The sequence below is a fragment of the Suricata suricatta genome, chromosome 16, assembly GCF_006229205.1.
Source record: "Suricata suricatta isolate VVHF042 chromosome 16, meerkat_22Aug2017_6uvM2_HiC, whole genome shotgun sequence".
Classification (NCBI taxonomy): Eukaryota; Metazoa; Chordata; class Mammalia; order Carnivora; family Herpestidae; genus Suricata; species Suricata suricatta.
In genome coordinates this window covers 23,159,437-23,174,633 of record NC_043715.1, presented here as the reverse complement: position 1 = coordinate 23,174,633, position 15,197 = coordinate 23,159,437, and the positions used below count along the sequence as shown (strand labels likewise).

The 15,197-nt window shown below is 35.8% G+C and overlaps 1 long non-coding RNA gene across 3 annotated transcripts in view; it reads right to left on the bottom strand.

The window, feature by feature from the left end:
• Positions 1 to 490: 490 nt before the first annotated feature.
• Positions 491 to 15,197, bottom strand: part of LOC115281194 — a 40,056-nt gene continuing 25,349 nt past the window's right edge. For all 3 annotated transcript variants that reach the window (XR_003904152.1, XR_003904151.1, XR_003904153.1), the window contains 2 exons: positions 3,784 to 3,918; positions 491 to 1,172 (listed from right to left, as the gene is read on the bottom strand). This is a non-coding gene — a long non-coding RNA (uncharacterized LOC115281194). The remainder of the gene's footprint in view (positions 1,173 to 3,783; positions 3,919 to 15,197) is intronic.

Sequence of the window (15,197 nt, the reverse complement as noted above, 5' to 3'; positions counted from 1 at the left end):
ACATTTTTTTTGAAAAATCATAAGCTGTCATATTACTAGGCTGGTATTCAGTCCAGGCAATAACTGAGTGAAGCTGAGTAACGGCTTCTGCTTCCCATTTGCCAAATCCCCACCCCTGGCCTCTTGACACTGAAGCTGTGTTTTAGAGACTATTCAGCATCTTGATTTCCCTGTTGAATTTCTTAACATTCTTTCTGGCTTTTTTAACTCCCTGGATTTACCAGTCTACCCTCTCTGATCTGTTTGTGACACTAAGATTTGTAAAATAAATCAATATTATACCAATTCATTTTCCTTCATAACACTTATCCCAGTAAGTAATTTTACTATTTCAGTTACTACTATTAAAACTCCTACAATATTATAGCTTCCAAACTATCTTATTTTACTTATTATTTGCTTCTAGAATGGTGACTTGGACATAGAAGATTGTCAATAATTACTTGAATAAATGAATGAGATACTTCTATGGAACTAAGAAGACAAACTGTTGGTATCACTTTGGCTCTTTAGTCATAAAATTAGCATAAACTTTTAAATCAGATTATCTTACACATGCACACACATATACACACACAGTCAGTAAATGGTCCTGCTTCACATGCTATATTGACACTAATTATTATGTTTATCAGAATTATAGAGTTCCCTATTTACACAATTTATAGACTTAAATCAAGTTTATGTGTAAAAACAACAATTGTAAACTTACAAAAATAAGGGCAAAACATAAAATTAATAATGCAATGTTACCTACTGTTAGCTCTCAGATTAGGGCCTAAAATAAAATAGAGGAGAAGTGAGGTATTTTAATTCATAGTTTCCAGTCACATTTAGTTTCCAGAGACATCTATGTATCTCTCATAGTATGAGCACCTCACTTGGCTTATGAAAATCCATTTAATATTTAAAAATGTTAAAGTTTAAAATGTAAACATTTTATAAAGCAACCAAGAATTCAAGCCATCTATTTAATCTTGTAGTAGGAGTGGCAGAAGTTGTAATAGCAGTAGTTGTAGTGATGGTAGTGGTGCTGGCGGCACTGGTGTTAATCAAAATCCCCTCCTCCTCCTCCTCCTTTTTTGTCGTCATCATCATTATCATGTTGAAATGAATTTCAAGGCCCAAGACGTAGCCATTTCTGTCTTGAGTGTCGTGTCAGCAAACCAAAACTTTAAGAAAAGTTTCAGAGAAAATAAAATTACCATTACACACACACACGGATATATAACCTCCCAAACAACCAAATACGTATATGTATGTGGGTATTTATAACTATCACACACCACTATGAAACACGAATGTAAATGCCATACTTATTTTCACTATCTGTGGCTGCACACTGAGTTGCTATGGCAACATAGATTAATTAAAGGCCTTTCTATTACAAATCTTAACTTCTCACAATGTAGAGGCTTCACTCATCTTCCACCTGTACATTTTATCTGGAAAAATAAAATCATATCATATTCAGAATTATTTGTACAGGCCTCCTTATAATCACTTCCAAATAAAATATACTTTGGTTTTAAGAAATGATTTTTCCTTGGTATCATCATCTTCTTCAATATATACAAAGGAAATAACCCATTAGGTTATTCCTTTTTTTCCCCCCAAGAATAAGCAGGTGGAAAATTCCATAATTTTGTAATTAAAGAAAAGGAGGTGATGGTGGTTTACTTTTTATCAATTCATTTCCTATGGTTATTATTGCAACATTAAAGGAGCATAGAAATATTCCTTTTTTCCCCCTTCTATATAGCTATGATTGTGTTAGTTTTAATTAAAGATGGAAGAGTAGAAAAACTGCTAGTCAGGGAAACAGTGTTTCTAATGTTAATAGTGCTACCATCTTTCTTGATGAATTTTAAATCTCTGTAAAGATTATATTGGATTTTGAAATTGTCATAAAATGTGTTTTCCGCTAGTGAATCATTCACAATATCTATCAGTGTACCATAACCCCACACACTTCAGTATACTCTGAACAATTAGGGGAAAATCTGCTTAACACTCAATGTTGGGGAGCACCTACTTCCATAACCAACTGGAATAGGACAATTTTATAGTTAATATAGGCTTTAACATCAGTACCTTCCAAGAACATTTTAAAGTAACTTGTTTCTCACAGAAGAGTTAGATTTAAATGTGCTGGGAATAGTAATACCCAGCCCGCATGCTAAACTAAGTGCAGAAGCACAAACTGTCTCCTCAGTAGCAACCTTCCATGAACTTATACACAAACGTTTTTCTTGGGATATAAAAGCATTTTATTGTTTATTATAAAATGAATATGATTCATCCTAGATTTGGACCCTGCAGCCTATTATCAGTGTCTACTCTAATAACCAAACAAGTATTTATCCCTACTGTGTTGTTTTTAAAGCTACTATGTATTCAATATATTGGGCAGCATAATATGGTCCTTGTCTTCAAAGAGCATGTGTTTTTCTTAGTTTGAGTCTCCCTGAAGGCAGAAAGTAGATGTGGAGTTGGACATAGTTTATTCAGAGGTAATTAAAGAATGCAAAATGAGAAGGTAGGAAAGTGACACAGAGACCTAAAAAAAAAAGGAGGGGGGCAAATTACTGAACTGTTACTGCAGTGGGCTTCTGGAGTAGCTCAATCCTACTGGGGCCTCACTCAAGAAAGTTAAATGAACATTGAAATTGTCCTTACAAAGTATATGAAGATTCAGTGCATTTCCTAGGACTCCTGTCCCCATTAGTTGAACATCATCTGGTGGTAGGGTTGCATGACTTCAGAGAAAACAGATGTAGAAATTCCTCAAAGGCAGAGAGAGAGTCCTACAAAGGGGCAAGCTGGGCTGAGAACATGGAGCTGTCCGCTGCTAGTGTGCTGAAGCTGGCAAAGTGAGGAGATGCTACCCAGCTTTTAGCACAAATGTTATATATCTCTTCTATGATACCAAATAGAGCACAGTTTGTGTCAAACAGATTTATAAATAGAGTGATATTGTTTATTGATGAAGAGATCAGATGCAGCTGAGCTGTGGTGGGAATTTCTAGGATTATGCACAAGATAAATCTGAGCCTGATTAAAAAAGTCTTACTGCTTAAAAAAGTTTCCAGCAGGATAATAGTCAAGATCACAAAATAGCATTTATAGGTCATCTACAACTGACTCCACTTACCTCTTCTAAAGCTCCAGTCCTCCTTACATTCTCCTGATGCATGTCTTCCTTAGGGATATAAAACTATTTATATATTTCTTAACATGTAAACACAGAACATATCATAGTGTTTGCAAATGTTCTCTTTTCCCATAAAGACCTCTCTGAAGGGTCTAATGGAAAAATTTTACAAATTTTCAAGACAAACTGAAGTGTCACATCTACCTAGTGACACACCAAAGTAGGTGAAATAATCTGCTCACTCCCTCCATACACTTGACATTATCATTGTGACATGGACATGTACATGTACTTGTAGCATCTATGTGTTATTACAATATTTATTAATGTTTATATCTCCTTTGAGATCTTAGGAGCTACAGAAATGCCTCACATTCTGTACTCCATGGGTCTAATATGATACTTCATACGCAGTAAACAATTTATACCAAATACATGTTTGACCAATAATCATTTAAGATTATATAATTTCCTATATAATTGGTAAGACTTTACTTTTTGTATTGCAGGTGTTTTATTCTAGTTTAATTTTTATAGGATGTTTTTCTTACCACACTTAATAAATAGAACTTGAGAATGTCAGTAAAGGTGCAGAAAGTCACTTCTATGTTTCACCTCTGTTAACTTACACATTGAAAAAATTGTTTTTCTATAATATTATTCTTCAGCGAACTATCACCAGTTTCATGTAATGCTCCATGAGCGTTGCTCCACATTTTTGAAATTGCGTGATCTCTGGAATCCTTGTATTAATGTTAACAACCCTAAGAATATGAAAGAGTTACAGTTCATGTATCTGATGTTCATAAATGAGTGCCCTTTATAAATATCCATATGTTTACTGTTAGACATCTCAATGATACAATAATAGAGACTTCTGATAAATTTATGGAGAGATCAATAGAGTTTGGTTCATTTAGGATCTATTAGGATGACAGTCTGGCTAATCAGTATAAAAATGACAGTGAACTAACTTCACTAAAGGAAAAAAAACCACCAGTCTGACTAAAAACTATTATTATCTTATGACTCTTTACTAAATTTCATCTATGTCACTGCCAAACCAAGGTACTATTATATTGATTATCTGCAATGCAGTCTTAAACAAAAACCGTGGTTTATAGAACTGAACCAAGAGTTACTGTCAAATGTGGATTTGGGTCACAGAACATGAAAATGTTTTGTGTTTATAGACAAATCATTGTATTAGCATCTTTGATAAATATAAAAGATGGACTAAGTTAATTATATATTTGATAAGGTATTATTCCATAGGTTCTTGTTAGAATTTCCAAAGAGAGCCTGTACCCTGAATTAAAATGAGTAGTTTTACTCCTGCCTCAAGTCCTCTATCAACTCAGGGTAGCAACAAAGTTGAATATGAATTTGACTATATTTAGGGAACAGTATAGGTTTTTATGGTAAATCCTCTTGAAATAACAGCATATGGGGAATATGTAAAGACTGAATACATAAATACTTTATAATAATCCTCTTGGTACTGATCTTCCCTCCTCTTGCTTCACTTCCCTTATTTTCTTAGTATTCAATTCTTTCTTTATTTCATTCTTATGAAGAAATACTAGTTTTTTCTCAAATTCTGCTACTCTTCTCTCTACCCTACAACCCAAACTGTATAACTAAGGGCTGGCAATTGCCAGAGAAGTTAGAGTATCCTATTTTCGTAGAATTTTGTGAAAAGACACTTATTATTTATTCATTTGTTTTATTTCATTTTTTATGTATGTACACAGGTGCATATCCATCACACACACACAGAAAGCTTAGTGATCAATGTTTGGATTCATACATCCTATGAATTTCACAAATGAATTGCTTGTTTACTGATAAGCCATGGAATGATTCCAGCAAAATAGCCTTTACTGGATGAATTTTAATTTAAAAATTAATACTGTATCTTGGAATTAGAAGAACATTTTCAGATTGTTGACTTTCTTCTACACCAGATTTTGCATATTTTTTTATTTCAATAATATTTTATTGTCAAATTGTTTTCCATACAACACCCAGTGCTCTTCCCCTTAAGTGCCCTCCACCATCACCACCACCTCTTTTCCCCCCTTCCCCTTCCCCTTCAACCCTCAGTTCATTCTCAGCATTCAATAGTCTCTCAAGTTTTGCATCCCTCTCTCTCCCTCCTCTGCTCCCCCTGGACCTTGAGGGTGTCATGCTGAGTGAAGTAAGCCAGGCAGAGAAGGACAGAAACCATATGTTTGCACTCATAGGTCTAGCAGGAAAACAAGAGAGACCTAATGGATTTTGCATATTTTAAATATCCTGGGGAGACTAAAAGTAAGTTACTTAATTCTTTTTGAGAACTACGAAATTTCTTTTGGGAGTTTTTGAAATGAATTTACCATGACTGTCATCCAAAGAGCTGTTTTGGTGAAGTTAAGACTGACTGTGGAAGGTGCCTGGGTGGCTTAGTCGGTCAAGTGTAAGACTTTAGCTCGCTCAGGTCATGATCTTGCGGTCCATGAGTTTGAGCCCCAAGTCGGGCTCTATGCTTATAGCTCAGAGCCTGGAGCCTGTTTCAGATTCTGTGTCTCCCTCTCTCCCCTGCTCATACCTGTCTCTCTTTCTCAAAAATGAATAAATGTTAAAAATTTAAAATAATTTTTAAAAAGGACTAACTGGAAATTTCACATATTTTTCTCTTTTTCCTACCACATGATGGTAAGCAAAAAGTTAGTGCCTAAACTATACTGAAAATGTACTAGAGGTAAATGATAATAGACCATAGGACAATGTAATATGTAGGAGAAGGTGGGACTTAAAAACAAAAGGATTACATCCTCTGTTACCCATTGCTATGTGACTTTATTAAAATTGTTTTTCCCACTTAATCTGTAGATAATACTTAATGCAATTGTGCCAGTAGGGATAGGGAAAAATGATCTCAGTGAATCCTGTAGCATAGTACATAATGCGTAAAAGGCTCTCAAATTAATATTTCCCTCTGCTTTCAAGAAGTTTGCTTATAAGGATCCAGGATTTGAAAATCTTATAGTAATGATAAAAGATAACATTTATCTTCTACCCTACATTATATTTTAACAACCTAATGCTTTATGTGTGAAGGACAAAATGAAGACCAATTCACTGTAGAGACTAAAGTCTATTATTTTGAATGTTTGGGGAGAAGGAGTTTTAGTTCCTGCGGGAAGACATGACTTTTGGAAATAAAGACTAACCATGGGGTTCCACGTCTGTTGAAGTGATAGATGATCAAGCTGGGTCCTACAAATCTGAGGTAAAAAGTAACGGACGTTGTCTCAGAGGGAAGTTCCAAAAATAGTTGGAGCAAAGTAAGAGCAATTTGAAAGCAAGTGTAACCTCCCAAACTAATGATAGCAATCACATTGGCTCTCTTCAAATCTCCTATTTGTAAACGAATTGATACATTATATATGCTGCACCTTGAGTATTTTTTATCACTTCCAGTAGTACTATCCTTCCCCCAGTAGGTATCCCCAACCCTGTGACTTGAGAATGGTCTTATCCATTATGGTCACACTTCCTTGCTGGTCCAAAGTTTTGACCAATCTCCTCTGTTTTTGTTTGCTTTGTTTTGTTAGAGGAATAACACACCCTCATTTTAAATTCCATTTCTTATTTTCAGCACTATCTGAATTCAGTTATGTGCATTTCCAAAGAGAACTGATTCCCAAGGTTACAATTAATACCAAGAGGGCTGCTTCAGGCCTTTTTTATTCTGTGGGTACAGAACCACTGTTCTCTGTCCTTCAGAATATGTTGTACACATTCTGTTTTAGAATCTAAACATTTAAAAGATTAGATTATGCCTTTTACTCAGATAGTGTAATTATTGCCCTGCCTTCTAAAGGAATGTACTGAGATTCCAAAAGCCTTTGCCTCCCCTTTACTAAAGGTACCCTCACTTGTTGCAATGATTTATGTTTGTTTATCTAGTGATGCTTACCTCTTACATTTTTCTTTGTGTCCTTCTTTATGCACTTTGTGCATTTAAACAAATTTGAAAGCAATCTTCAGTGGACTGCCCTCTCTGATCTAACTTAGATAAACTCAATGTCCATACATTCATTGGGATATTTTTATCTTGGCTTTTGCAACATGTAATCTGGGACAATATTTCTGCCGTCATCCTACATTTGAAAGTTACCCCACAGCCCCATGTGATCTGAATCAAGAGACAAACGTTGGGCTCATCATCTGCCATCATCAGTAAACAGTGACTTAGTATAAAATATATGAAAGTTGAAAAACTCTCAGTATGAGGATGTAGTCTCCAGTCACAAAGAATATCTATAATAAAATGAAATGCAGTTTTTAGATGAAGGATAAAGCTTCTTTACCTCCTGTGGTTAAGACGTAGTTGAATGAAAGGGATTATTTTTGAGCTACGTGTTAAGGAAGTCTTACATTCCATTTGAGCTTCTTTCTCTGAATATCCACTCACATATATTTAAGTTGAATTATTGGAAAAACAAGACTAAATTGTCTTTTAAATGATCAGGCATTGTATTGCAAATGTCCTTGTACAGTCCGTACATAGTGTCTGTCTCATATTCAAGATCAGCAAATGCTATGAATTCTTTTTAAAAATTTATTTAAATTCAAGTTAGTTAACATATAGTATAGTGTTGGTTTCAGGAGAACCCAGTAATTCATCACTTACATAACACACCCAGTGCTTGTCCTAAACAGTGTCCCCCTTAATGCCTATCCCCCAGGTAAACCCTTCCCCACCCACCCACCTTCCTTCCAGCAACCCACAGTTTTTAAGAGTCTCTTATGGTTTGCTTTACTCTTTATTTTTATCTTATTTTTCCTTACCTTCTTAAATTTCTTACATCAGTAAAGGCATGTGATACTTTTCTTTCTTTGACTGACTTGATTTAGCGTAATATATTCTAATTCCATCCACATTGTTGCAAATGGCAAGATATCATTCTTTGTGACCACTAAGTAGTATTCCATTATGTGTTAATAGTGCTGCTCTAAACTTTGGGGTGCCTCTGCCCCTTCAAATTAGCATTTTTGTATCCTTTGGATAAATATCTAGTGGTGCAATTGCTACAACATAGGATATTTCTATTTTTAATTTTTTGAGGAACCTCCATACTGTTTTCCAGAGTGACTGTACCAGTTTGCATTCTCAGAAACAATGCAAGAGTGTTCCCCCTTTTATTCATCCTCACCAACATCGGTTACTTCGTGAGTTGTTAATTTGGCCATTCTGAAAGCTGTGAGGTGGTATTTCATTGTGGTTTTGACTTATATTTCCCTCATGATGAGTGATGTTGAACATCTTTTAAGGTGTCTGTTAGCCATCTGGATGTCTTCTTTGGAAAAGTGTCTATTCAGTCTTCCTCCCATTTCTTCACTGGATTATTTGTTTTTTGGGTGTTGAGTTTGATAAATTCTTTATAAATTTTGAATACTAACCCTTAAACCAGTGTGCCATTTGCAAATAACTTCTCCCATTCTGTCAGTGCCTTTTAGTTTTGTTAATTGTTTCTTTCTTTGTGCAGAAGGTTTTTTATCTTGATGAGGTCCCAATAGTTCACTTTTGCTTTTGTTTCTCTCACCTCTGGAAGTATGTCTAGTAAGAAGTTGCTGTGGCCAAGGTCAAGGAGGTTGGTGCCTGTCTTCTCATCTAGGTTCTTGATGGTTTCCTATCTCACATTTAACTCCTTCATCCATTTTGAATTCAGCAAAGTCACAGAATATAAAATCAACATACAGAAATTGGTTGCATTTCTATACACCAATAATAAAGCAGCAGAAAGAGAAACCAAGGAATCAATCCCTTTCACAGTAGCACCAAAAACCATTAGATAGCTAGGAATAAACCTAACCAAAGAGTTAAAAGACCTGTAAACTGTAAACTGTAGAAAAACAGGTGAAAGAAATTGAAGAAGACACAAAGAAGTGGAAACACATTCATGCTCATGGATCAGAAGAACAAATATTGTTAAAATGCATGTACTACCCAAAGCAATCTACACATTCAGTGCAATCCCTATCAAAATAATACCAGCAGTCTTCACAGAGCTGGAACAAATAATGATAAAATTTCTGTGGAACCAGAAAAGAACCCAAATAGCCAAAGTAATGTTGGAAAAGAAAACCGGTGCTGGAGGCATCACAATTCCAGACTTCAGGTTGTATTGTAAAGCTATAATCACCAAGACTTCTATGGTACTGGCACAAAAACAGACACATAGATCATTGGAGCAGAATAGAGAACCTGAAATGGACCCACAAACATATGACCAACTCATCTACAGCAAATCAGGAAAGAGTATCCAATGGAAAAAGAATTAAAAGACAGTTTTCTTAGCAAATGGTGCTGGAATAACTGGAGAACAACATGCAGAAAAATGAACTTAGACCAGTTTCTTATACCATACACAAAAATAAATCCAAAGTGGATGAAAAACTGAAATGCTATGTGTTCTTAATTTAAGGTATTATCAGTTCTCCCTAGGTGTTATACTGGATTCAATTTAGGGAAAATGTTGGAGAAGCACATTTACTACAAATTTTCAAATAAGCAACAATGTAGTGCTTATTTGAGATGCTTCAACTATAAAAATCAAAAAGAACAAAAATCACCTTTTTATTTTATGCTCTCACCCACAGGGATGTTTATTATATCCAAAACATTTTATATATTAAATATTTATTGGAGTAATTAAAATGGAATTGAATTCTGATTTTGCGCCTACTAGATGTGTGTCTGACAGAATATCAGACACACAACTTTGTCTTTCATTAAAAGGTGTTGGTGACACATACCTCATGAGGTTGGTGTTAGAATTAGGTTATTTTATGTAAATTGTGTAACTATATCAAGAAATTCAAGTGGTCAGTAAACCTTAGTCAACTCTCTTGTCATTTGATAACCACTTTGGAAAAGGTTTGACTTTGCAAGATAAAGACTATAGCAAAAGTGACATTTCAAGTCTAGCCTAGAAATAGCATCTCCCTTTTAAATCAAGATAAATAACAGACTTTGGTTGTTTTATTGGCTATCTCAGTGCACATAGCAAATACTTCTGAGTCAACAGCTGAGCAGGGATATGCCATTGTGTGGTAAAGGATAAAAATAAATGCATTCACTGGTCTGTGTCCCTCCCCACTGAGAAGGACAAATGATTTTCCTGGACAATGTTAGTCCAATATCCAATATAAAGTTAAATCAACCTGCTCAGGTCATGTTGATGAAATACAGTGCCACTGTCACCTGTCTTTAAAAGGAATTTGAGTTTGATGCCAACAAAAACCAAATCTAACAGCTAAAGAGTGAGCAGTTGCAAAACTCTTTCCACTTCTTAACCTTTGTGTAACTTAGATTTTTAAAAATAATTGAATCTTTTAACAGTAAACCAGTGATTAACCCTGTAAAGCCTTGAAGGAAGTGGTTATTTATAATAACTAAATATTAGAAGAAATTTAAATACCTTACTATAGAAGAATAGTTGTATGGGGATGGGGGAGAAAGAATAATTTTCCTTCTACCATTCAAGGTTCTTGGCTGAGAATTCTCAGTAATAGAAAGGCAGATTAATGGGAATAAACAATCAAACAAAACTCAATATAACACATATACCTTTGGTATACATGGAAGATACCCAGGAAAACTGAACAAATTCCAGAAGTGGCTCAAGCCACTAACTTAAATACCATCTCTAGCTGAAGTCAAAAGAACATGTGGAAGGTAAGGAAAGCCAATCTTGGGAGGTTATCAGAAAAAGCACAGTATATATCATTGTTTTGCAGGTTTAAAACCTTGTCTTTTCCATTGATAAGAATTTCTTTTGATTTAGGGGCACCTGGGTGGTTCAGTCAGTTAAGTATCTGACTCTTGATTTCGGCTCATGTCATGATCTCATGGCTTGTGAGTTCGAGCCCTGTTGTCACGGTCTGTGCTGACAGCACGGAGCTTTTTGGGATTCTCTCTCTCTGCCCCTACCCCACTCGTGCTGTTTCTATGGCTCTCCAAATAAATAAATAAACTTTGAAAAAGTGTCTTCTGCTTTTGTATCATCCTTCTCTTCCTGATATAGTGAGGAAGACATTCTTATAAATGGATATTTCCCTTATACATGTAAATGTCTCTTACATAAGGGCTTTTACTCAATTTTCAGAGTTTCTCTTGTGTTTGAATTTTCTTAAAAATAACTAACTCATGATAATCCTTATGCCAAATAGATGTATTTTGGAGTGGCAAATTATGCTCCCCTTCAATTGTCAGTCATGGCCCATACACTTGACTGATTAGGATGCATACATTCTTCTTCTTCTCCTCCTCCCCCTCCTCCTCCTCCTCCTCCTCCTCCTCCTCCTCCTCCTCCTCCTCATCATCATCATCATCCAGTACCTCTAGCCACCCTGGAACTACAAAAGAGAAAATATTAAATGAAAAACTCATGTTAAAATAGTTTTCCTCAGAAGCATAGTTATGTGAAAGAGCATAAAGTCTAGAAGATAATATGCAAAATTAATAATAGCTCTGTTAGAATGATTGCTGTTTTCTTAATATCATTATTATGGTGCATTGCTTTTGTGATTCAAGATTAAAAATTACTATCATAGTCAACCTTCTGAAGAAAGAATAACTCTTCTGAAAAACTAATCATAGCTATGTAAATCTATGTATTTTACAAGGGTGTTTATTATAGAGTTTTTTATATTAATGAAAAATTTGGAACAATCTTAAATGTCCAATAATGTCTGATTAGTTCAACAAATTAATACATATTCAATAGAGGGAATACTATGTAGATATTAAATAGCATGTTTTCAAAGATGACTTAATTACATTAGAAAAGAATAAGGATAAAGAGGCAAATGTGAAATTACAGTGAAGGGGAACAAATTTTGCCACTCTAAGATAGGCCTCTTTGACTTAAGAATTAGTTTAAGCTGGTTATTTTTAAGAAACTGCAGACAGCAAAGAAATTCTAAAAGGAAATAGAAGTTATCCTTCAGTAGGAAACATATAAGGGAAATACCATATCTCTGTAGTTGTAGCAGGAAAAGGCTGGACTTAAATCTGTGTAACAACTATTCCCTTGTTTACTATGCTTTTCCTGGAAATCTCCCATAACTCACTCCATACCCCCAACATCTTCTTTTGTCTTTGGCTAGACATAGTATTTAAGGTGATGGCTTGCGCTGTTTTATGGAGTCTCTCAGCTTTCCTGGATATCTTCCAGGATGTCTTACTAAATGTTACTAAAATTTTGTTTTTATCAGGTTAATCTATCTTGTTGAGGAGGAAATTTCCTGTCTCCTTTAATATCCTTCTGGGTGGACTCAGAATCAAATTGACATGATACAGATTAAAAAGAATAAATATAATTTCATTGATAGAGGGAATATGCATAGACATGAAATTCCAGAGACTGGTAAGATGAGGTATATATGTGATTCTGAACTATGGAGAAGTGGTAGAGGTCTGGGGCTTCAAAGGAAAGGGATGCAATTCACAGGAAGGTGAAATATTAAATGTTTGGTAAACACATGTTTGCTGGGACACAGAAATAATGGGCTATAAATTATAAGACTTTCAAGATCTCTCCATATCTACCATACCTAGTTTATATTACAATGGAGTTGTCTTTCATGATAGCTCCCTTCCTAGACCAACTCCTCTACCTAAATTCTTTTTAGGCATTTGGGAGGAAGACAAAGAGCCTTACGTGACTCTGCTGGGTTTCAGTTGCTTTTAACTCAAAATAATCCTCATGCCAAAGTGGCCCATTTTGAGCACCCTGTCCTGGGCTCCTACAATGTCATTTATTTATTACACCAACTTAAAGGAGAAGGGAATTTTTCTCTTTTCTACAGTAGAATGCATCTTTATATGTAATACAGTAAAAATAATTTATTGGAAATATATGACATATATCAGAGTATTAGGAGAAGTTGTCTTTGGATGGTTTATATTGTTCTTTCCTCATTTCCATGTTTGGTTTTCTTCACAATAAAAAAGTTAATCCCTTTAAAAATTGTAGTTGTAGGTAGTACCCTCTTAGGAGCTACATACTTTAATAATGTGTTTCTTTAGTTAGGCCAATGTCAGTTACAATGAAATTCCAACCCCCTGACTCATGATTCTTTTATAATCTTTTTGATGTCTCATATTGTGACAGGCACATAATAGATGCCAAATATCCCTCCCCCCCTTTTGGTTGAGTTATTAAGTAATTTAGGCCAGGGATGTAGGTCTCTTACAAATAACATTCTCAAGCCTATGTAAAATTATTTTGATTATCTCATATTTGATTCCAACACATTTATCTGTCAGAATCTTCCCCACCCCCTATTTCTCCTTTGTCCAAGTGCATCCCCTCAAGAGTTCAGTCCTTGCATTGTAGAGTGCATCTACTAGCTCTTTTAGGTTTTGCTTAGGATGCCAGATCCCAAGTTTCATGATGTGGCATTTCACCTAAATACACAAGTGGTGGGAGAGGCCCAAAACTTAGATGTCTGGCTAGCCAGCTGTGCTGTAAAGAAGCAACCACAGGAGAGGTTCCCCTTAGTCTGGCTGAATCATCCTCAGATGGAAGAACAGACAACTAAGATCTTCTTGTAATCATGACACTAAGCAAATTAGAGGGGAAACCTGTGATGTACCCAATATGGTAGGGAAAAAACAAAACAAAACAAAACCCACCATGGTTGAAAGAAGAGTTGCCTGGGGTTCGGTTCTCCAAGGAGCAGACTGTAAGAGAAGTATTGGAGTGCAGTTTGTTGTGAAAGGGGTTACAGGAAGCACAACCTGTGGGAGAATTGGAAAGTGGGGCAGAGGAATACAATTCACACGACATGTGTTATTTGCACATTATTTCTTTTGGCACAGACAGCACTTCAGATAAACTGTTACGCCATCTAGGAGATGGGGCCTGGGTTATTTATGTGCCAATTTTCGTTTGGGATTGACTGCAGTTGTGTCCTGGCACTGTCCACCTGCCAGCTACAAGGCTGTTGTAGGTATAGATAGAGGTAGCGTTTTTTAGAAAAGCTACATGTGCTTCCTTTGGAAGCTACTGAGTACGCGTGACCACACTCCTGGTGAATCCGGAGGGAATGTCACACATAGCAATAGTTTATGCTTCAAGGAGAATATAAAGAAGAGTCAGAAGATACAAATGACACTGTGATAGATCCCCAAATCAAATGGAAGCAAGAAGGGAACATGATAAATTTCCGAGGTAGATATCATGAAGATTAACCTAAACATTGGCTGCAGAATTAGTTCCAGGGGAAAGCAAAGTAGAGCATATAGAAATAAAGCAAAAAAAATGTAAATGAACCTATTGCTCACATAAAAGAACTATTCCCTGCTCATGTGTGTATTCATACTCAGGACATTTAAAGATCTAAAGGCAACAAATTAAAATTTCCTGAAAGAACTGATTAGCTGAGGGAATATTTTTTTTAATTTATAAGAGTTTATTGTCAAATTGGTTTCCATATAACACCCAGTGCCTCTCCCCACAAGTGCCCACCTCCATGCCCATCACCCCCTTCCTTCCCTCCCCCTCCCCCTTCAGTCTGTTCATTTTCAGTATTCAATAGTCTCTCATGATTTGTGTCCCTCACGCTCCTCAACTCTCTTTCCCCCTTCTCCTCCCTATGGCCTTCTGTTAAGTTTCTCCTGTTACACGTATGAGTGCAAACATATGGTATCTGTCCTTCTACACTGATTTATTTCGCTTAGCATGATACCCTCGAGGTCCATCCACTTTCCTACAAATGGCCATATTTCATTCTTTCTCATTGCCATGTAATACTCCATTGTGTATATATACCACATCTTCTTGATCCACTCATCAGGTGATGGATATTTAGGCTCTTTCCATGATTTGGCTATTGTAGAAAGTGCCGCTGTGAACATTGGGGTACATATGCTCCTATGCATCAGCACTTCTGTATCCTTTGGGTAAATCCCTAGCAGTGCTATTTCTGGGTCATAAGGGAGTTCTATGGATAGTTTTTTGAGGACTCTCCACACTTTTCCAGA